Below are 22033 nucleotides of genomic sequence, written 5' to 3'. Positions count from 1 at the left end.
AGAAGGCCCCACATTCCGGCCCCAGGAAAAAAAGGGGAAACCAGGAGCCACACCCCACATTCTGAAGCAGATGGAGTGAGTAACGGGACCCACCATACATGACAGGGAACTTCAGACCCTAATAGAAAGGAGCTGAGAATGTCCCTCTCCTGTGGCCGGGTGGATGTGACTGACAGCTGTCACTCCCTTCCTCGGGGCCAGCTCACGGCAAATGGGAACATTCCCTTCCTGATGGGCCCTACGTAATTTTACACACTCTTCTGTTCTTTTTCTGTTCTTTTCCTTGACACGTAGCTGCCATGTATTGAATGATTTACCTTTCAAGATTTACTTCAGTGACTACAGGGTCAATTTCCCTTGTAAGTTATATGCAGCTTTCAATTGTGAGCATTTAAAGAGGTGGGACCTGAGGTTTTCAACTCAAGCATTAATGGAGTCAACTAATCCACATACGTATTATGTGATTTGTTAAATGCTTAAAGCCAACAGATTAATTTGTTTTCTCCCCTGAAATGCTGCGGATACTGTGTGCAAATATTATGCATGCAGAGGCTATCATTACACTGTTTAAATGTTTGCAATCTCTATTACTTAATTACTGTAAGTGATATTTATAGAGTATCTACTAATAGGTAAGGCATCTCGGGTAAAGCTGAAAAAAAATACAGGAAAAAGATTGTATTGTCAGCATATCATTTTCTAAAGCCTCCCAGCCTTCTTGAGCCAGTTCTCTACTTAGTATCTTTGGCCATCAGGTTGCAAATCTCCTTCCCCTGAACCAAGCGCTGCCTGGCAATCCTTCTTCATTACTAGAGCTCAGAAAAGCCTAATGAATCAAAACAGCCGACGGGACTGAGGTAGCTAAGAGGCCAAGTCAGCCCTTCCAAAATTCAGCCTGTGGTTTCAGACACCTGGAGGTTTCTCAAGTTGTCTGAGACCACTGAGTCAGGAGACCCACCCCTCTGGACTGTGTCATGTCTGGAAATGGAACCACCAATGCGGTAGAGCTGTGGTCCATTCTGTAAACTTACAGACAAATAGCCAGACAAATCCCCATCACTGTTCGCTCCGGCCATGTGCTGCTGCATAATAACCCAGGGGGCAGCTTGTTGTCTCTCATGGCTTTGTGGGTGGACTGGGCTCACCCAGGCATTTCTCTGTTGGGATCTCTCATGTGCAAGCAGACACATGTCAGCTGGGGCTTCAGTCACCTCAAGTCTCCACAGAGCTGGACTGGCTCATTCACATGGTTGACTGGGAGCTCAGCTGGAGCTGCTGACCAGATACCCTGCACCAGTAGGGCCTCTGGGTTCTGGGTTCTGAGACAGAGCTCCCAAGAGCAAGCATTCCAATGAATCTAGGCAGTGCTACGCCGCGGCCTTGAAGTCCCCGAATGTATTACTGCCACCACTTTCCATCAGCCAAGCAGGTTGCTAAGGCCAGGCTGGAAGCAAGGGGAGGGGAATCAGATTATTCCTCTTGATGTCAGGAGTGGGGTGTATGGGCAGGGAGGGGAGGCTTTGGTGGAGGCCGCTGCGCAGACTTCCCCACGGCCTGTCTCCACTGTCGGCTGATGTCTCTGAGAGCAGAGCAAGCTGGTATAGAATCCAAGATCTTAGACCTAGCAGCCTCCAAGGCAATGTGCGCCAGCCATGCCCTCAAGTATTTAAGGGGGTATGATCTCCATTCGACACTTGCCATAAAATGAACCAATTCTCGGTATCTGTGATACCGAAAGCTGCCCCAGCTCTCCCCTCTGCTGCCCTCGAAAAGGAGGAGCCCAGACAGTTTCCCGTGATACTCTGTCTGGAATGAATTCATCTTGGGAAATGGTAACTCCGCTTCGAAAGTTGATAAAGGGACTCTCTGACAAGAAAAGTGGATCCAAAGAGGAACACTGGTCTCAACAACTGTGTGACTGTAATCCAGCCTTGGGCAAACAAAAGCAGCCCCTGCATGTGTCTGACCGGCAGATTGAGGGAATGAGAGTTTCTCTGGTGGGGCCTCACTGGGAATGGACCCAACTAGAGGGGAAAGGCACACATCGCAAGGGCTAACACCCAGGGCTCTGCGAACAACTGTGCCATGCTTGTGTGCAGAGGAAGAGCGGAAAGAGGTCAAGAAAGCAATTCCAGGCAGGCTGGATCCACCCAGCAGCTGGGGAGAGTGGAGCAGGGACAGCAGAGAATCCCAAGACCGAGCCATTGTTTCCCTTGGTTTTCTCTCAGGTCCAGGAACACGGACCTGCATCTTGGGTTTCCTGAAACACTACAGGGGAATCTGACTTTATCCACAAGGGCCCCAGTGAAGAGACCCAGAAGTTAGCTTATTTTTGTGTACCTGAAGCACAAAACAAGTTATCACACTATTAATTCAGTCTCTGAAATTATATTTTCTTTTCCTCAATAGCATAAGAATAGCACTAGAATAATAAGTTACGGATCCCCTTGACTCCCCAAAGTCTCACATCTCAATAACAACCTAGGTTTTGGCACCCACATATGTCCACTTTGTTAGCTTTTTACTTGTGCTTTTTCCAGTATTCACCAAAGCTCTGCCAAAAACGTATCATTTGCCCCCATTTTAAAGGGAGTTTAGGGACTTGCTCAAGGCAATCTCTTTTCTATGACAGTGCAATAGAAAGGCGGCCGGCGAAAGGGCTCCCAGGTCTCCACTCAGCTGGCTTTGTATGGGCGGCAGGACCCTTCTCTGGGAAGTCCTCCCGCATGGAAGTCGAGGTGTACCAGCTGCTGTGGGTGAGGCTGAGGCTCCCGGGCCCAACGGATGACCCAGTGAGTGACTTAATCACGTTACAGAAAGAACTTCTGCAGAAGCTTCAGCCATCCGAGAGCTTCTGCGAGGAAACCCGCTTTCATCCCCTCCCGCCGTGGGGCTCTCCCACCAAGCCCTGCAGAAGGAGGGTCTCGTAGTTTCCCCACTTTGAATATTCATGACTCTCTAGTTATTGTCCAGACCTGGAACACTTTTGAAAGGGAAAGGGGAAGGATGCATTTGATCATTTTAATTATAATTAATTACAATCATGATAACTTTTAAGATCATTATACCAGAGTTCAAGAGATCTATTGCACATCGTGGTGACTCTAGTGAATAGTAATACATGGTATTCCTGAAAATTGCGAGAGAATACATTTTAAGTGTTCTCATCACAAAGAAGTGACATGTGAAGTAATGTATACGTTAATTAGGTTGGTTTGGTCATTCTACAATGTATACATATATCAAAATGTCATGTTGTATGCCATAATAATATACAATTTTTATTTTTAATGAATTAAATAAATAAGGCAATTATACCAGGACAACAGCCATGACTTAGAACTCTCCTGAGCAAGCTGGGAGAATGAAAATCTTACACTGACCAAGGAACAGAAGAGTTTTACCCATTGCAGGAACGTTTATGTTTTCAGGGACAATCTGGAAGAGACATTGTCAACGTGCACTCTCAGTGCCTGTGGAGGCTGAATAATGCCCTCCCCACCCAAGGATGCCCATGTTCTAATCTTCAGCACCTGTTCATGTCACCTTCTATGACAAAAGGAACTTCACACATGGGATGGAGTGAAGGGTCTGGAGATGGGGAGATGGTCCTGGATGATCCAGGGAACCCTACAGGTTACCACAAGGTCCTTATAAGAAGAAGGCAGGCGGGAGAAAATCAGAGAAGGAGCAGCAAGGACGAAGCGGGGTCAGGGTGATGGGAGGAAGGGGCTGCAAACCAAGGAGTGCAGGCACCTCTAGAAGCTGGACAAGGTAAGGGAATGGGTTCTCTCTGGGAGCCTCCATAGGGAGCCAGCCCTGCCCACACCTTGATTTCAGACTTTTGTCCTCCAGAACTGTAAGAGAACAAATTTGTCTTGTTTTAAGCCACTAAATGCGTGGTAACTTGATACAATAGCAATACTGAATACAATACTGAAACTAATACAGTATTGTATCCAAATAAAAAATGTTGGGGATTTTGGGGTTCTGTTCTTTGTTTTTAGAGACAAGGTCTCGCTCTGTGGATCTGGCATGCTCACAGCTCACTGAAGCCTGGAACTCCCGGGCTCAAGCAATCCTCCCACCTTGGCCTCCCAAAGTGCTGGGATCACAGGCATGCACCACCATGCCCAGCCCAGAACAAAAAATGTTTTAAATCCACACTTTTCTGAATGAATGTGGGCAAGAGTCTAGGGCTTGGATTCTGCCCTGGAGTTAAACTTTCACTCCTTCAACAAAATATCCTTTTGTATTTAGGTCTCAGATGCAAAGTTTTAACTATAACTCCACACCTTATAAATCTATTTGCATCCGTGGATTACATATGAGCAAGAAAGCCTCATGCACACAAGATCAGGTTTCTAATGATAACTGAGTAATCAATGAATTACAACCAAAACAATGACAGCAAACATTTATTTAACCTACATGCTAAGGGCTGTTCTATAGGCTTCATGTGAGAAAACATGTAATAACACCGTGAGGATGGCAGAATTTTTATTCTCAGTTTACAGATGAGGAAACTGACGCAAACAGAGGTTAGATGTCTTCCTATAACAAACCCACTTACTGACAATCTCCTCCAAGACGCACCCCCACGTACACCATTTGAACACAAAGATCCTAGCGAATATGTAGTGACTGCCACTGCCAGACGCTGGTGAGAGTGCTTCAGATCAACTCACCCATTGAATCCTCGGGACAATCCACGAGGTGGTACTGTGACCGCCCCACTTCACAGATGAGAGGACAGACACACGGAGCCGGGGAAACCGGCCCAGGTCACACAGCTGGGAAGGGGCGGTGACTTTCCTACTCAGGCCTGCTGCACACGGAGCCCCAGAGAAAGGCTCAGGAGAAGGGAAGTGCGTGGGACTAATGGTCTCGGAAGCACAGCCAGGGTGACGGAAGGTAAGGTTCATTCCGATACCGTTGTTGATGGGGTGTGGAGCTCACCCCAACCTGTGTGTACCCAGCAGGCTTCGGCCCCTGGCCTGGGAGGGGCCGAGGGGGAGAGGGCTGACTATGGGTGGGCTACAGGAAGAACAACACCTCGGGTCTGGCAGTGGCACAGAGAGCTGCCACTCACCTCTGAGGACCGTGGAGGCCAGAAAAATAGCTGTGGGGCCTATGAAAAAAGCCACCAGAATAGCACATGCCGAGTGGCTGGATGGGACCAGAGAGAGGAGCCCTGCACGAGCCTAGAGGCCCCCAAACTCTGGCAGTCCTGCAGCTCCAGTGTGGTCCATGGGCAGGCCTCCAGGGTCAGAGCCTCATGCCATTTGGGTCCCTATGGGCTGCTCAGCTGAAAATACAAGACAGCTTGAGAGCTACTGGTCAAGCAGCCTAAAGCTCTCTCTCCATGGGTTCAGGATGGCCCCACAGGAGACCTGAGCTCCCGCCCCAGAACCCTGGGGCAGCTGGATACCTCTTGCCGGCCTCGGACACCTCATTTGTCAAACGGGGGAGTCAGACAAAACCATCTCTGAACTCCTTCCAACTATAACATGTGTGGCCTGAAATTTTTAAAAAGGGAAAGGCAAAGAAAGTAGAGAAGAGGTGAAGACAGGAGGGGAAAAAAGAACAGAGAAACATCTCTGTGTGCTCGGGGACTGCTTTCCTTCCAGCTCTGATGTACTTATCTCTGTCCACAAAGAGAAATCCCTCCCCAACACACTGGTGGCTTTTGGTTCCCATCTGTATGACCAAACCTTGCTCTTACTGCATCTGTGCTTCTATTATGAGTGGCCTCTTTCCATCTTGAAATAGGCAGGGTGTAAACAAATGAAACCAGGGATCCCAATTACCTCACTTTTCTGTGTTCAATGGCCGAGGCACAGAGAGCTGAAGATGCAAGAACACGGTAGCTAGGAGGGACCGATGCTCATGCAGCGTCAACAACGCCAGCCCCAGGCAGTGTCGCGTGTGTTGGGAAGGGGTCTGGGCTGAGAATCTGGGTCTCATCAGCGACATGAACATGGATCATGCCACTAGCAGTGACAGCATGTTCACGCAACCAGAAGCCTCTAACTCCAGGAAGAACGGAAGACAGCCCCAAGTGCTTTCCATTACGGGCGCATCGCCAAGGCCTCTCACATCCCCCTTTCTCCCTGTTCATGTGCTGCTTCTGCCAGAGGTTTAGATAAGAGGAGGGAGTACACAGCTGTCCGAAGGTAAAGGGGCACCATCCCGGGACCTTCCACATCCTCCTCATGAGCAATGGTGCACCCCAGGTTTGAACTGAGGAGACAGGGAGACTTGAGGCAGGTCAGGGCTTCCGGACCGTGGTTCATTTTGCTGCCCAGGTCTGTCCAGGGGCAGCATCACTGGCAGCATTTGCTTTTACCTAATAATCCGACACATGCACTAAAGAAAGGCACCCCTGCTTCCATCTCTCGTCTACTGCATTCGTGGCCCATCCCAACTTTTTATTTTTTATTTATTTATTTTTTTTAGATGGAGTTTCGCCCTTATTGCCCAGGCTAGAGTGCAATGGAGCGATCTCAGCTCACCACAACCTCCGCCTCCCAGGTTCAAGCGATTCTCCGGCCTCAGCCTCCTGAGTAGCTGGGATTATAGGCACCTGCCACCACGCCTGGCTAATTTTGTATTTTTTTTTTTTTTTTTTTGAGACAGTCTCACTCTGTCGCCCAGGCTGGAGTGCAGTGGCTGGATCTCAGCTCACCGCAAGCTCCGCCTCCTGGGTTTACGCCATTCTCCTGCCTCAGCCTCCCGAGTAGCTGGGACTACAGGCGCCCACCACCTCGCCTGGCTAGTTTTTTTTTTTTTTTTTTGTATTTTTTAGTAGAGACAGGGTTTCACTGTGTTAGCCAGAATGGTCTCGATCTCCTGACCTTGTGATCCGCCCGTCTTGGCTTCCCAAAGTGCTGGGATTACAGGCTTGAGCCACCGCACCCGGCCCGCTAATTTTGTATTTTTAGTAGAGATGGGGTTGCTCCATGTTGGTCAGGCTGGTCTCGAACTTCCGACCTCAGGTGATCCGCCCATCTCGGCCTGCCAAAGTGCTGGGATTACAGGAGTGAGCCACTGCACCCATCCTACAACTTTTTAAGGGAAGGTACCCCACCATTGGGTGAAGTCTGGTCCCAATAATCAGATAACAGAAATCATTCAAAAGCAAAGAGGTCCTACCTGCCATGTAATTGATCACACGTTGACATTTCTTTCTGCCTCTGCCCATGCAGGTTTGAACTTCACTAAGGAAAAAGAATAGCCTGTACAAATGTCAAAGCCCGAAGTGAAAAGTGAAGTCCTCAGCATGAGCAGGAACCATTCTGAGACGGGAGGGAAAGTGCCTAGAAAGCTGATGAGTCCACACTCAAGTTGTTTGATAGTTTTACAAATCGGCAAAGATTGGGTCACAGACAGACATATTTGCTGTACATTCTGGTATTTGCAGATTTGATCAGGTACAAAATTTTTAAGCCATATTGATTATGAGACATGTTTTGGTATTTGCATATATATATGCATAAATATATATATATGCATAAATATATATATATATATATTTTTTTTTGAGACAGAATCTTGCTCTGTTGCCAGGCTGTAGTGCAGTAGCTCAATCTCGGCTCACTGCAACCTCCGCCTCCTGGGTTCAAGCGATTCTCCTGTGTCAGCCTCCCAAGAAGCTGGGACTACAGGTGTGCGCCACCACACCCAGCTAATTTTTTGTATTTTAGTAGAGACGGGGTTTCACCATGTTGGCCAGGATGGTCTCGATCTCCTGACCTTTTGATCCACCCGCCTGAGCCTCCCAAAGTGCTGGGATTACAAGCGTGAGCCACTGCTCCTGGCCTGGGTATTTGCATATTTGATCAGGTAAATAATTTTTAAGCCATATTGATTATGAGAGTACAGGAAAAACATAAATTACACTTTGGAAATGTAGCTGTGTATATTCCATATATACACCCCATATGTATCCCACATGTAGATTCCATATATATTCCATGTACATATGACAAAAGAGCTGAAGTATCAAAACTTCTTTTGAGATGGCTAATTAGATTTATTTTCCTATTTCTTAAGTTTACAAAATGCCTTTGTTTGTTGGATTTTCATAAACTGGCTCCTTGCCTGAGCCATGTGTGGAAGAATTCTTTTAATTTCATAGCTTCTAAATGTTAGCTTCTAAATAAACGTTGTCGTCTAAATGAAAGAGGGGTCCTTTATAAATCCATGAGCAAATATCAAAGTGTAGGAAACAAAACATACCTTTGAATCTTATTTCATCTCTCTCTTGCAAGTTTCAATCCAGGAAAGGAATCCTGTGCAGTCAGTTTTTTTTTTTCTATACTTTAAATTCTGGGATACATGTGTAGAATGTGCAGGTTTGCTACATAGGTATACACGTGCCATGGTGGTTTGCTGCACCCAGCAACCTGTCATCTACATTAGGTATTTCTCCTAATGCTATCCCTCCGCTAGCCCCCCACCAGCCAACAGGCCACAGTGTGTGATGTTCCCCTCCCTGTGTCCATGTGTTTTCATTGTTCAGCTCCCACTTATGAGTGAGAACATGCGGTGTTTGGGTTTTCTGTTCCTGTGTTAGTTTTCTGAGAATGATGGTTTCCAGCTTCATCCATATCCCTGCAAAGGACATGAACTCATCCTTTTTTAAGGCTGCATAGTATTTCATGATGTATATGTGCCACATTTTCTTTATCCAGTCTATCATTGATGGGCATTTGGGTTGGTTCCAAGTCTTTGCTATCGTGAACAGTGCTGCAATAAACATACATGTACATGTGTCTTTACAGTAGAATGATTTAGAGTTCTTTGATTATATACCCAGTAATGGGATTCCTGGGTCAAATGGTATTTCTGGTTCCAAATCCTTGAGGAATTGCCATACTGTCTTCCACAATGGTTGAACTAATTTACACTCCCACCAACAGTGTAAAAGTGTTCCTATTTCTCCACATCCTTTCCAGCATCTGTTGTTTCCTGACTTTTTAATAATTGCCATTCTAACTGGCATGAGATGGCATTTCATTGTGGTTTTATTTGCATTTCTCTAATGAGCAGTGATGATGAGCTTTTTTTTCATACGTTTGTTGGCCACATAAATGTCTTCTTTTGAGAAGTGTCTGTTCATATCCTTTGCCCACTTTTTGATGGGGTTGTTTTTTTCTTGTAAATTTGTTTAAGTTCCTGTAGATTCTGGATATTAGCCCTTTGTCAGATGGATAGGTTGCAAAAAAATTCTCCCATTCTTTGATTGCCTCTTCACTCTGATGATAGTTTCTTTTGCTCTGCAGAAGCTCTTTAGTTTAGTTAGACAAAAACAAGCAATGGGGAAAGGATTACCTGTTTAATAAATGATGTTGGGAAAACTGGCTAGCCATATGCAGAAAACTGAAACTGGATCCCTTCCTTACATCTTATAGAAAAATGAACTCAAGATGGATTAAAGGCTTACACATATAACCTAAAACCATAAAAACCCTAGAAGAAAACCTAGGCAATACTATTCAGGACATAGATGTAGGCAAAGACTTCATGAATAAAACACCAAAGCAATGGCAACAGAAGCCAAAATTGACATGGGATCTAATTAAACTGAAGAGCAGTTTGATTTTTAGTAAGGCTTTCCATGAAAACAATGGAGAGACGAGAAACTGCTCTACCTGAAGCGAACTGCACTATTGCGTTAGGTCAAGAGGACTTGCTTTAACATCATGTGAGGCTCCTGGGGAGTCAGAAACTATTAAAAACAGTGTGATAAGTTCTGTAATACATGTATTTTTTGAGAACTTTACCCACATCTTTCATCAGATTTTCAAAAGGGTTCATGTCCTTAGAAAGTTTCGGAATGATCCTGTTACATCAGCCAACTAACTCAAGACCTTCATTTGAACCATTTTGTTGACATTAACATCTCAACAAAAAAGTTAAGATAGCCTTAATTTACACTATTATATACGATTTGGCAACTCATCTTAATTACAGAATTGTTTTAAGATATTCAACTTCACTACTTTCAAGAAATTCCTTTAATAGAACTAGATTTAATACAGTCACGCACAGCATAACAATGTTTCGGTAAACCACAGACCACATTTAGGATGGTGGCCCCGTAAGATGAAAACACTTTTTCTGTGTTTGATACACAGATACTTACCACTGTGTTACAACTGCCTACAATATTCAGTACAGCAACACACTGTACAGCTTTGCAGCCTGGGAACAACAGGCTCTACCATTGAACCTGGGCATGTAACAGATTCTACTTCCTAGGTTTGCATAAGTTCACTCTATGACGTTTCCACAATGATGAAATCACCTAATGACACATACCTCAGATGTATCCCTATCATTAAGTGATGCATGACCATATTTATGTCTAATATTAATATCTCTTTAGGAAAATATCTCTTTAATTTTATTTAATTCTTTTGAAAGTAAGTGGATACTTGTCAAGTTTAAAAAGACTTGAAACAATGGATTCTGTTTAAAAGTTTTAAACTTTTAAAATTCCAGTAATTTTATTTAGCTATTAAATGACTTACAAAATCCTTTCTTTTACTGATAGCTCAGAGTGAATCAGTTCAACTTCTATCTAAATTACCTCATACGCCAACTACAAGACGCAAAGTCAATTGATTTATATTGCATAAAGGCAGATAGTTAACAAAACACTCATGTAACAAAACCAGAAAATGGCTTATGTTGAAACTAGTTAACATCAGTATTGGATAATCTCATCATCCACAAAATGATAAGGGAAAAAGATCCATTATAAAGATTAGACAGATAACATTGTTAGCCGAGCACAGGAACTGGATTAGAGGTAGACTTACTGCCGCCTGAACACAACCAGGTTCTTAGCAAATGAATATGGCTGACACTAATATCAACCTACTAGTTTTGATCTGAGCCATGACCCATATTTCATGACATATATAGGAATATTTTTCAACGCAAGCATACCTCTTCCTTAATTCTTACTTCTCATCCTCACCCCTTTGAGTTAAGTGCCTCACAAAGTGGCACTAACAGTGCCACCTGTCAAAGCACTTGTAACACTGTTTTGTGATCATCTGCTATTTGTTTCTAATCCTGAACTGCATTCTCCTTTTCTGCAGGATTCACATCTTTTTATCTGCGGTCTCTGGCACATTTAGCTTCTAAATAAATGTTGTTAGCTAAATGAAAGAGGGGCCCTTTATAAATCCACGAACAAATAAGTACCCAAGTGTAGGAAACAAAACGCATGTTTGAACCTGATTTCATCTTTCTCTTGCAAGTTTTAATTCAAGAAAGGAACTCTGTGCCGTCTGATTTTTAGTAGGGCTTTCCATGAAAACGGCGGAGAGACAGGGCTATTCGGCTAAGCTTCTAGAACTCTCCCGGTGGAGCTTGCTAGAGATCAGACGCATCACTTACCCATTTTCAATGGGGCAGCGTGCTTGGGGAGAAATGGATCTGCAGCTACAAGCCTGCATTGCACAAGCTTGTGGGTTCCTGCTGCCTATATCAACAGGAGGCCTTTGCCCAGCAAGTGGTTTGGTATACTTTTCATCTTCCTTGACAATTAAAGCTCCAATGTGGCATGTTTGTGTTTCAGGTGAAAGGTTTAAGGCACTAAGGAAGAGTCACCTTCGTTGCATCATCAACGTTAATTAGCTGGCATGATTCCCAAATAACCTTTGATTAAAACCTTTGAGACAGTGACAGTCAAGAACAACAAGGTTCAAGTCTTCGTTCATCAAATAAAACAAATGCAGTCCAGAACGATCATGTTTTGGTGTTCATGTCCCGAAAAACAGACCCACAAAAGACAGGCCATCACTCAAATTCATCTGAGAGCAACCTGCAAGCAGATCCAGGCTTAGAGTATAGCAAGACGGCCCACAGACCTCGACTAGAGAGGTTCAGAAGCACTTCTCAAGGAGCCTGAAGATCCAGGCTTAGAGTATAGCAAGACGGCCCACAGACCTCGACTAGAGAGGTTCAGAAGCACTTCTCAAGGCGCCCGCAGGAAGCTCTGTTATCCCCAGCAGATAATACAGACAATACTAAAACCTGGCCCACCATGGCAAGACCAAGTCTCAGACCTCTCCTCCCGGGTTGTATCTGCTGGCCAAGGGCCTCCAGGTCCCAACTGGAACGTTCTATCTGCACCCACAGCCTCCTGGCCCTTCCCTCCCTTCAGCTGCTGCAGCCCACATACACCTCACTCACCTCGTCCACATTGTATGCCTCATCACTTCTCTCCTCTCACAGCTTGGTGAGATCAAAGGCTGCAGCTGATGTCGATAAATTACACTCTAATGTGAAAGACATTCAGTCATGCTATTGCTTTACCTCAGGCATCAGAGTTGGGTAATAAAGAAAAGGCTTGTGCCTGGGTAGAAAAGGACTCCAGGCATCTTTCCAGTGCCCTTTGAATGGAGTCCCTCCAGCTTCTTCCGGGAGCTGTTCTGAAGCCACTGGGTTCAGTCCAGCGCCCCGTTGAGTGTCTCCTCTGTGCCAGGCACTGTGCTAGGCACAGAGGACGAAAAAGGGGTAAGACACAGTCTTACTCTCTATGAGCTTGGGTCTAGAGGGGTCTAACTGCAGCGTTACACACGTTATCTTGCTCTGCTTCCTGGCGTGGGAGAGGCAGATGAAGGGAAATAGACCCTGGTTTCCCCAACAAGCCCAGCTCTCTTGCAAGGGAAGCTGGTTACAGGAACCTCTGCTCCAGGCTCCACCTGCTCACTCACAGCCACAGCCCACCCACATTCCACATCCAAGGGTTGCTCTTTCTGCCTCCATCCCCTCTCCAGAGCTCCTGGCTCCCATAAGCCCAAGTCTCCCTCCTGCTCAGCCCCACCCACATGAGAAATCCAGAATGTATTTTCCCTGGGTTCGCTTCCAGCTCTTATGTTCCCTGTCCCACACGGGGAGAGCATTTCTGCAGTCAGTCACACGCAGCTTCCTTAATTGCATAGATTTCTGGTAGCAGATTTTCTTCCTCAATTTTGACCCACTCTGGTCTATAAAACAGTATGAATCTATTTATGTTTTCCTGAAATCACATTAACCAGAGATCTGAGGGCTGCCCTGCTTCCAAACATGTTAGATAATGTTGATTCAGGGTCTTAAATAATGCTACAAATAACTCACTCGGTACACAGTTTACTGGCAAATACACAAGATTTGGCTGAATGAGATTAAGTAAATTAAAACAGTGAATGAGAAAACAAAAGGTAGGAAACTGTCCCCTCAAAGAGTGACTCAGTAGTTATGTTAAAATATATTCAACCTCAACTGACAATCCTTATTCAAGACCCCCATAATTTTCCTGACTTTAAGAATCATAGTAAACTAACACATGTAGGTAATAAACTCTTTGCACCTGGTGGAGGCTTTTCGATCATATTTGTTGGTCATCTTTCTTGTTGTTTGTTGACTGTTGGTGAGTGGGGAGTAAATGTGCACAGTCTGAGGTTGAACTTCATTGACTTGAAATTGTGAGTCACAGCATGTATGCTTCTCATCCACAAACTGCTTTCCTCTAAGCAGTGATTTTCAGTTGAAAGTGATGGCACTCGGACCCCGGGCGATGTCTGGAGACATTGGGGACGAGCACTGGGTGTTCCTGGCACCTAGTGAGTGGGGGCCAGAGATGCCACCAACCATCCTACAACATCCACGTTCGGCCCCACAGTGGAGAACCACCCAGCCCAAACTATCCACAGGACCACAATTGAGCAACCTGCTTTAAAGGAATCCACTGGACGCCTGCAATGTTCTCACCACCCCAGGCTTCACTCTGATTGTCCCACATGTCATCCTTCCATGTCGCTCAGGTGAGCTCCGTAGGAGGTCCTTCAGGAATTCTCCATGAGCAAACCATTCTGGCATTCAGTGCTGCTACAGCTGGGGTCTGGATGGCTTTCACTATTCTCTTCTACAGGAGCATGTCTCTGCATGGTGCCAGGGAAGCCAAGATGGCTGGCAGATTCCCCTGAGCCTCATTCACATGAGAAGCCCTTGCTGTTGTCAGAGGGGAACCTAAAAGGGAGTTGGATATTTAACTTTTTAAATGTGTTTGCTCAGTTCAGATACACAGGTGGAACGGTTCCTATTATGATACACGCGTGGCTCCATACTATCTGGATGACAGTCACCACCACGCTGGACAAGCTATGTATGGTGTACATGGACACGTTCTGGAGAACACCTGTCACCTCTCACCCTCGGAGCCTCCTGGTGACGATCTCCTTAGGCATAAGTCACCATGATTACTTTGGAGATCCTACTATCCTGGCCACAGTGAACTAGACCAAAGATTGGTGTCTGGCCCAAGTATGATCCAGAATGGAGCCTGGAATAAGAGCTCCACTCAACATCAGTGCTTAATACAGATGACAGACTGGCAGGAACCACCACGTGCTCTGGGCTGGGGTGTTTGTGCTACGTGTGGAGGCAGACAGTTGAGAAACACAACGAAGGCAGTGGACAGAACCCATGAACCTCGGAGGATATCAGCCAGCAGAAGCACACTGCAGAAGGAACACCAACTTGGATGTGTGCCTGTGAATCCCAGGTACCCGGAGCCTCATGGGCTCATGGGTTGGTGTTCAGTTAATATGTGTTTAGAGAATGATTCAAGAATAGGGAGATACCTGGCAGCAGCAGCAGGACACTAAGAAGCAGAGATATTGGGGAGCTCTTGACCGTGATGTTGGAGCTCAGTGTAGAAAGTGTCACCCACTGCTGAGTGGACACAAGATCACCTGATCCCTAAGTGTCTCCTGTCCTATATACAGCCTGCCTGCCTGAGGCCAAGCCGGGCCGCTGCTGGGGCTGCCTCCTGCTCTGTCTTTCTTACCTGTGTAATTTCAAAATAAAATGACAGTAACTTAGATACTCTGAAAAGTCTCTTAAAACCCCAAAAAGGGGCCGGGAGCAGTGGCTCATGCCTGTAATCCCAGCACTTTGGGAGGCCAAGGTGGGTGGATCACAAGGTCAGACGTTCAAGACCAGCCTGGCCAAGACGGTGAAACCCCGTCTCTAGTGAAAATATAAAAATTAGCTGGGCACAGTGGCAGGCACCTGTAATCCCAGCTACTCGGGAGTTTGAGGCAGGAGAACTGCTCAAACCTGGGCAGCAGAGGTTGCAGTGAGCTGAGATTGTGCCACTGCCCTCCAGCCTGGGCAATAGAGTAAGGCTCCATCTCAAAAAAAAAAAAAAAGTCCACAAGACCTTGTCAAGGTGGAAACTAAGTAGAGACCTTGAACCTGGACAGGTTTTTAAGTGAATGGAGGACCAGTGAACCTAAGATGTGTACCTGCCCCTGGGGTTAATCCTTGTAGCTCATAACTTGGATTAATAATGGGACAAAATCTCTTACTAGGACTAAAAGCAAGAAAGAATATTTTTAGATGCGTTTTTCCCTCCCGTGCTCCAGCCACACTGTGCCGCTTGCCAGATAAAATACAAGCGTTTCTGTACCTTCTCCTGCATGACATAAACAAGACCTAGGATTTGAAGAGTTCTGTCTCAGATGAGACTTGGGACAGGCCACAGCTCTGCCCAGCCCCAACCTGAATGAGTCAACATTAACTTGATCCACCCTATAATCAAAGCATGATTTATTCTGGAACCCTGAACCCACAGCAAAACAGTAGATAACAACCAGCCTATTAATAAGAGATGAAAGTGTTATTTTTAGATTAGGTTAACCTGGGAAAAGGTTGACTCAATTTTGGCTTACTGAGACGACCAAGCTGTGTACATTAACGGCTCATCTATTTATGTACTTAGCAGTGCTCAAATTAACAGGCACGTATCCACTCTCAAAACGCTGTGGTTTTCTGAAATGGGCGCAGATGTTCCACATAGGTAAGAGTCACCTCTGTGAACACACGCATTTCTCTTTCCTCTTAGAAAATACCTGGAATCTCTTCTGAATGCTCTGCAGACTCAGGCCTGTATGGGTATAACAAATTGAACGCCCGTGCACTCTGACTCTGGCTGCACCCTGAGTTAGCATCTGCTCGCCCTTCTTCCCCATGTTCTTTGAAGGTGGGGAGGTGGTAAACACGGGCATGACACAGTGTAAGGATGATTACTGCTACCGGCTCTTATTGTAAGGTTTTTAATTAAGAATTCATTTCTCAATTCCCTGTGGAGCTAACTTACAAAAAGAGGAAGAATAATGAGAGCATTTTATCAGGTGGAAAAAAAAAAAACTCTTCTACCTTTTAAAAAAAATTCCATAGCCCTGATAATGATGTAGATGAGATCATGCCCATTTTACAGACAGAGAAATTGAAACCAGAAGGCTCATCATCACAAAGCAATTTTCTATTGATTCTGGAATGAAAATCTAATTTTTAAAATTTTGATTTCAGTACTATGGCCTCGGTAATATGTATTTCATTACCTGAGTAGGAAAAATGAGACCAAAGAAAAGAAATAGAACTTCTAACTCAAACTTATTAGCACAGAACTTCCATTTCTGGCTCTGATGGAGTAACGTGCATCAATCCCACCAACCTGCAATACATCCTAACTACAAAAGCCGCACAAAATAAAAAACACGTTGTTGAAAGACAACAGAGAATAACCAAGTCAGCCAGTACTGGAGGGGCAACGATCCCAGAGCAAAAGCCCCCACAGGCAAGTCCAACGTCATTCCTTGCTTGTCTCCTTCAAGCATCTGCTACTTCCCCAACACTCTAACACAAAGGCACACTCAGTGTTCAGGAGACGTCACTCCAAACCCTGGAGTCCGGGACTACTGAGGCTTCAGAACTGGAGAAGCAAAGAATTTGGAGAAAAAGAGACCACAAATAAGTGAATACACAGATTGAAAAACCTAAGCCACAGTGATAAGGTCTAACGTACATGTCATTAGAATTCTAGGAAAAGGGGTTGGGGAATAAAGGGACACAAACAATCCTTACAGAGGCACTGGCCGGAAATGTTCCCAAAATGCTAAAAACATTAATCCGCAGATTCAAGAAGCTCTACAGGATTAAAGCAGAATAAATTCAGAAGGCAAAATACATGCATTGAGATACATCACAGTGACATCTTGCTGAAAACCTCACGGGCACACATGCTGAAAACAAAAAACCCAGGAGAATCTTCAGAACAGCCGAGGGTGAGGGCCGAGGCAGCCAGGGGGAAGGGCACATCACACTCAAGGAGCAACAGCTATGCTGATAACCGATCTTCCAGAAGAAACGGTGGAGCCCAGAAGACAATGGGATGGCGTCTTTAAAATGCTGAAAGGGATTGCCAAAATCTTTTTTTATTTTTATTCTAACGAGACAGAGTCTCGCTCTGCCACCCAGGCTGGAGTGCAGTGGCACAACCTTGGCTCACTGCAACCTCAGCCTCCTGGGTGCAAGCGATTCTCCTGCCTCAGCCTCCCGAGTAGCTGGGACTACAGGCACACACCACCACGCCCAGTTAATTTTTGTACTTTTAGTAGAGACAGGGTTTTGCCAGGTTGGCCAGGCTGGTGCCAAATTCTAGATCTGGAAAAATATCTTATAAAGCGAAGGCCAAATAACGCATTTTAGTTAAATTTATTGACATAGAGTATAGCAGACAAAATTGTAAATGTACGTTAAAAACATTCTTTGTGTCATACGTTTTTCTGCTAATGTATATGCCCTTTCCCACTAGGTTACAGACCTGCAAGGAAATAGACAAGATAAAAAACAAAAAACAATAAATTATTTTTAAGAACAATCAACCAATGCCTATCAGGTTTTTCCTTGTTCCAATTCACAGCTTTCAGCAACTTTACCGTTGTCATCAAAATATAAAATGCTGTGCCTAAGAAATGTCTCTACATAAGTAAACGTCTTGGCTAATTCAAAAACACGAGAAAAACTAAGTTAAATATTTTACCTGGCACCACACAGCAGATGAAGAAGAAAGGGACAGGCCTTGCCCTTCCTCCGCATTGCGTTCCTAATTACATTCCTGGTTACGCTCCCAAATCCTGTGCGGAACAAAGACAGTGCAGGGAGTATGTTGAGACTGTGTCTAAAAACGTAATCAGCACCTTTCTTAATAAAGTTTGTAGAGTGTAAAAAACCATCGTGGGTTTGGGCATCAAATAGATTTTTCAGATCACTCTTTGAATCCATCAGTTTCCAGTTGTCTATTTTTTTGTTTTGTTTTGTTTTGTTTTGACATGGAGTCTCATTCTGTCACCCAGGCTGGAGTGCAGTGGCGCGATCTCGGCTCATTGCAACCTCCAGCTCGCAGGTTCAAGCAATTCTCCCTGCCTTCGTCTCCCGAGTAGCTGGGGTTACAGGTGCTTGCCACTATACCTGGCTAATTTTTTTATTTTTTAGTAAAGAGGTGTTTTTGCCATGTTAGGCAGGCCCATCACACCCAGCCCAGTGGTATGTTCTTGGGCAAAATATTTAACCTTTTTCAGGCTTCTTTTCTTCATTTTTTCCTTTTATTGTGTGTGAGACAGGGTGTTGCTCTGTTTCCCACACGGGAGTGCAGTGGTGCGATCACAGCTCATTGCAGCCTCAACCTCCTGGGATTAAGTGATCCTCCAGCTTCAGCCTCCAAAGTAGCAGGAACTATAAGTGTGTGCCACACACGTGGTTAAATTGTTTTAAATTTTTTGTGTGTGGAGATAGAGTCACCGTATTTTTTCCCATCTTTTAGATGAGAATACTGGTACCTATCTCAAAGACTGGTGAAGATTAACTGAGATAATGAATACATGCCCAGTACAGTGCATGACTCATAGTTGACATTGAAAATAGTAGGTATTATTTTTATTATATAGTCACTCCAGGTAGTAGGAAAATACTGAATGACAAAGCATTCAGTGGGAAATAATAACAGATACATCCATTGTCACTCAGAATGATGAGGAATATGACTGAGTACTAACAAAAGCACTATGTTATTTATACACGCCGATTTCCCTATTTTGCAGGCTGTGAAATTTGGTTGCTGTAGAGATAGGGTGGTTATTAGACATCCGTGAAAATAAGCACACTGTGAGAATGTATAGGGAAATACATTTAATTAAGTGCCATCTGAGCCACCCACACTGTGAACAAGGATTCTGGCAACAAAGGGTTATTGTTGCCAAGTTCCTGCCAAATGTTATTTTCTTAAGTTAGTGTGTTGGTGGCGGCGGCGTTTTTTCTGGCCAAAGCCTGAACAAAGAATTCCAGATGGCACTGTGGAGTGAGAAAAGCCCATCGCCATAGACCCAAAGTCTCCCAAAGTCCAAAGAAGATTGGGAAATCCTTTTAAAATATTTCCTCTGGATGGAGGAAGGGGGTGGGTACCACAGGAAATGTAAAGTAGGAAATAATGGCGGTTTAACTTTAGGGTAAATTATTTGAGGATATTAATTCATTTCTTAAACTTAGGCTGTGCTTCCCCCGACCCTCAAGGAGGAACACCAATGCAAGGCCTGTTCCGAACACAAGGTTCTCACTAAGTGCTGGTCGAACTGAGCAAACCGACCCCCAGAGCACACAGTAAGTGCACAGAAATGACACCGAAATGACCAGCTCAGGAAGCACGTCTGCAGGTTTCAGTCTCTGTGCTGAGCACTTCACACGTGTCATCAGATCCTGCAACAACCCAAGACAACCTTATTTCATCCTTGATTTTTAGCTATAGACATTCAGTCTCAGAGAGGTAAAGACTTCCTTTCATCACAGAGCTAGTCAGTCACACAGCTGGGATCAACCGCAGATCTGTCTGACTTCCAAGGTCATATTCTACCACTGCACTGAGAAACCTGAGTAAAGTCCTAAAAATTCCACCTTCACATCAGTAGGTTACTAAAACAATCAAGGTGTAAGATTAGGCTTGGCCAACAGAGGAATTCTGACCAATATGAAACTACTGGTCGAAAAACTCAGGAAGATACCTACTGTGTCGGGAAATCACAGGACATTCTGTGTAACAAAGTTCAATGTTATGGGGTGAAAAATAAAACACCCAACAAGCCAGTGAGGGCCACTTGTATAACTGAGCCTCCGTATTTCCACTAGAGGAGCTGAGTGTGCAGGGATGCGGTGCAGTGCCTCATGCAGCCTTATGCAGGGATGCAGTTTGCACACCCTTCTTTCTCCTTAGCTAGTAGAAAAAAATGCAGATATGCAGGTTGAAAGTATAAATGTAAAAATTGTTTAATTAATTATTAAATATTCTTATAGCTATCAGATGTAATGACAAAGACAGACAATGCCAGAAGTCATGTTTTCATAACTCTTTAGAAAAAGAAAATAATACAGTAAAGATCTGGAAAGCACGTAATTATAGGCTGCAAGTGCATGAGAGTGACCTGCCTCCATCCCAAGTCTCCACCATCCTTTAGACTTATCCTTTATAAGCTGAAGACGGCTATATCACTCCCAACATCTCCACTGAACTGCAAAACCATACATCCAATTAGCTTTCAGATGGCTCCAGTTATACGTCACAAAGAGTTCAAATTCAACATATCAAAAATATCCAAAATTTAGCTCACAATCGTGTAGTCCAAATGCATTCTTTCTTTAATATCCACTATTCCAGTGATTAGCCCAGGTATTCTTACAGTCACTCATGCTGGAGACACAAGGGTCATCTCGCACTTGGACTCCTCTCTATCTTCTTCCCTCTACAACTGATTTCTCTCAGGTTTGCCCTTGCATATTTCCTGATTTCATCTTTCTCCACTTCTCCCTTTCTCTCTCTCTCTCCCTCCCTCCATCCAGCAGTGGTGCCTTTAGTTCATCATTGTTTCTCATCTGAATTAAACCAAGTAAACCAAGTCCTCAGTTATTCTTTCTCTAGTCTTGTTCCAACATAATCCATTTTCCACTCTAACGTGGTCCTTTCACCTCATTGATTCTAGACACTTCTGTATAAAATCCAAAAGTCTTCACATGCCATATAAGATCCTTCATGATCTGTTACCTGCCCACCTCTCCATTTTTGACCCTTGTCCTTCCTACCCTGTGCCTCCACAATCTAGTCAAAGCAAACTCCATACTTCATCTCAAATGGCCTTCACTCTCATCTCTGTGCTTATCCTCCCACGCCTGTCACACTCCTTCCCTGCTAACCCCTCCACACTCCTATACAAGGTAAGGTCTCTTCTAGGAAATGTGGACTCGGCCCCCATCTCCTTCCTCTCGTGGCACCCTGTGCTCACCTCTGCCCCTCTGTCGTGGTCCTTACCATATTGTGTTGTGACCCTCTTCAAAGCTAGCAACCCAAAAGACAGACATGAATTCCTCATCTTTGTATCTATCACCTAGTAGAGTCCATGCAATAATAGGTGGTCAGTAAAAGTTTGTGGAATGAATTAATCTAGAAAAGAAGACAGGAAAGCAAAAAGGAACACCATATGTTGGGGAGAGTTTATTTATAGGCACATTTAACAATTGTGAGACACAGATGATCTATCATGTTTTCAGAGTTTGGGACTTCAACAGGGAACTAAGAGGAATAAAGGGAAGCCTGATCTCAAAGATTTAAATCACATAAAGACCATAACTGAAATATGTAATTGCCTAAAGGGACAAATGGATTCATCAACTGAAGGGTAAACTAATCCATAAATATCCCCGGTCTAACAGCGTCTGGCATAAAGCCTTGGGGAAAATGCGCACACCCTGCACGGCACTCTAGTGATAACCCTCGGCAAAAAGTGACACCAGCTGGAGCTTTCCTCCACGCACAACAATTTCAGCCAGGGAAGAAGTAGTGGCAGAAATAATAATCATGAAAGATAAATACATAATGGATAAATGGGTGGATGAAAAGATATGCGACGGATGGATACGTAGATTGATTGATAGAATAAATAGATGATTGATAATTAGATGATGGAGAGATGATAGATGAAATTGAATAGATACATGATTGATAAATAGATGATGGATAGATAAATGATGGATAAATGATAGATTATAGATTATAGATAGGTAGGTAGATAGATAAAATAGAATAAATAGATGATTGATAATTAGATGATGGAGAGATGATAGATGAAATTGAATAGATACATGA

The sequence above is a fragment of the Macaca mulatta genome, chromosome 4 (assembly GCF_049350105.2).
Source record: "Macaca mulatta isolate MMU2019108-1 chromosome 4, T2T-MMU8v2.0, whole genome shotgun sequence".
Classification (NCBI taxonomy): Eukaryota; Metazoa; Chordata; class Mammalia; order Primates; family Cercopithecidae; genus Macaca; species Macaca mulatta.
This window is presented reverse-complemented; position numbering follows the sequence as displayed.